At 44.9% G+C, this 2,471-nt stretch overlaps 1 protein-coding gene across 5 annotated transcripts in view; it reads right to left on the bottom strand.

The window, feature by feature from the left end:
- LOC121942136 (mechanosensitive cation channel TMEM63B-like) overlaps positions 1–1,947 on the bottom strand; it is a 33,009-nt gene extending 31,062 nt beyond the window's left edge. For 3 of the 5 annotated variants that reach the window (XM_088075062.1, XM_088075063.1, XM_088075066.1), the window contains exon 1: positions 1,612–1,947. The gene's annotated coding sequence lies outside the window, so the exon portion shown is untranslated. The remainder of the gene's footprint in view (positions 1–1,611) is intronic. The other 2 variants (XM_088075064.1, XM_088075065.1) reach the window with 2 other exon arrangements.
- Between the last annotated feature and the right edge of the window lie 524 nt (positions 1,948–2,471).

Here is a 2,471-nt window from a genome sequence, read left to right as displayed (position 1 = left end):
CAAAACAAAGTGTTGATGGGATTATAAGACAAGCTCAAAAACGTGGGACACATGTCCAGAAAACTGTGCTTACAATTCTCTTAATTGTATATTTCAAATTGTTTTGGACACAATATATATATATTTTTTAATTTTTATTGGACACAACTTAATTCCATGACTTTTCCAGGTTTTCCATGACCCTGGAAAACCTGAGAGACTGTTATTCTTTCAGCAGCGACAGTAAATCCCACATTTATCTGGACAAAATGTCTGATTTTATGTTTTTGTGATAAATTCTGCGTCTGTTTCACTTCATTCATTCATTCCACACAATCCTCTTTATTGAGGGAATTTTCTTTATTTATTTTCAGGTAAATTTCTTGGAATTTTTTTACTAATTTCTTGCTAAATTTTTGGGGAAACGTCTTGCTTCCTGTGTTTTTGAAACTTTGTTTTAAAGGGTTAAAACGACAGAGAAACAGCAGAGACTGTCAATACGGAGCAAAAAACGAAGAGGTGAAGAGTGAGGAGCAAAGACGTGAAATTTACTGATTTAATGACACTTTAATATGTTTCATGTTTTTATATGAAGAACAGTCACACTGAAGAGTGTTTGTGTCAGCTGAAGTTACCAAGGTGCATCCTTTTATTTATACTTTTATAGAGTTAATGATTAAATTACTGCTGATGATGTCACGTGTGTTTTTCACAACATTTCTTGTGAAATCTAATAATATTAATGTCAAAGCGTGTTTATTTCTCACAGACTGTTGTTGTTTTTATTGTTTTGTTTTTATTTATTTTATATACCAAGAAATCTGAGGGAAAAAAATCAAAAAATCATTTGCATTTTCTACAGTTAAAAAAACATTGACAAAAATCATTGAGAATTTAGGAGCCCTGAGCTGCAGGGGTCCGTCTGAGCCCCCTCTGTCCTGAGACCCTGGACACGGCCCTGGACCACAGCACGAACCACAGCATGAACCACAGCAGGACAGCAGCGTCTTCACCTGCACTCTCACCTTAAATTATGACGCTGCATCCTTTTATTGAGTGTTTGTGGGGTTAATAAAGATTAAAAACGCCGCTGATGGCGTCAGGTGTGATTTCCTCAGGTGAAATATAAAAATACTGATATTACAGCGCGTTTTTGTCTCACACGCTGACGGTGTTTTTGTTGTCCCCGTGTCTCCTGGACGGAGCAGCGGCCCTGCTGCACCTGCAGTCCGGCCTCCGCCGCCTCCGGCCGGACACAATGTCACAGAAACACCGCAGAAATCTGCGGGGCTCAGACGCTTCACTGCGGTGAAATGAGGCGTCCGTCCGTCGGTCCGTCACCGGTGAAATCACATCGCAGCGGCGGACGGACGGACGGTCGGTGTGTCCTCTGCGCACATATTATATAACCGGGCACCCCCTCCCTCCCCGCCGCCACAGCACGGAGCCGCCCGGAGGCTGATGGATGCTGTCCGGGTGCACACGGCGCGCCGGGCCGCTGGCAGGCCGCCGGAGAGGCTGCAGCAGCGGCCTGCGCGCCGCTAATCGACCCGCTGAGGAGATCAAACAAAGCCGCCTTACGAGCGCACAAAGCCCGGTAATCAATAAACCCAATTAGAACAAAGCCGGTACCTGACCACCGGAAGCCGATCCTCCTCCGCCGCCGAATCGACGAGATTTCACCGCAGAAAAACGCCGTTAAATCCTCACTGATCCAGCGCCGCCCCGGCCGCGTCCTGCCGCAGCGCCGCCATCCCGCAGAAAAGGCTGATTCAGGCCCGACCGATCACCGCCGCCCCCGGCGCTCAGAGGGGATCCCGCCGCAGGAAGGTGTCCCTCCGCCGGCCGCTGAGTCCGCTGCGAGCCGCTGCTGCTGCGCCGGCTGTCGGTGCTAAAATGGAGGCGGTCTCTCCGGGAATAGAGACGGAGCGGAGCACCTGCTGCCGCCGCTGGGAGGAGGAGGAGGAGGAGGAGGAGGACCGGAGCCGCCGCTGCGCGAGCCCGCCGCCAGAGGGCGCCAACCGGGGCCCTCCACAATAAGAGCACCCAATGTTGCGCCTTTATTTTCACTCGTTTTTAAATTTTAATCATTTTTTTTGTCGCAAAATTTAAACATATGAAAATGGCCAAATATTTTCAAAATATAATCATCGGTAAAATAATAATTACACACATTATATACAATGAACGCCCTTTGTCTTTGTACTGTTATTCAGCGTGTGTGGAGATTCACAGAAATGTATAAAAGAGAAACAAAAATATAACAATTGGAAATAAAAATACACATATTTTTAACATATAATAATCGGTAAAAAAAACAAAACAAAACAAAACATGTAAATAATTACAAACTAAATAAACCCTATCTGCCTTTTAACTGTTATTTATCATGTCTATGGAGTTTTGTATTCACAGAAATGTGAACGGGAAATTTTGTGTTTATATATCCAGATATAACGATAAAATGAAAAGAAAAGGTCAAATAATTTGCA

Source organism: Plectropomus leopardus, chromosome 3, assembly GCF_026936395.1.
Source record: "Plectropomus leopardus strain MGB_pleo_1.0 chromosome 3, ASM2693639v1, whole genome shotgun sequence".
In the NCBI taxonomy this organism is placed as follows: domain Eukaryota; kingdom Metazoa; phylum Chordata; class Actinopteri; order Perciformes; family Serranidae; genus Plectropomus; species Plectropomus leopardus.
Note: the sequence above shows the minus strand (reverse complement) of the source record. Positions and strands in the feature narration are given on the sequence as shown.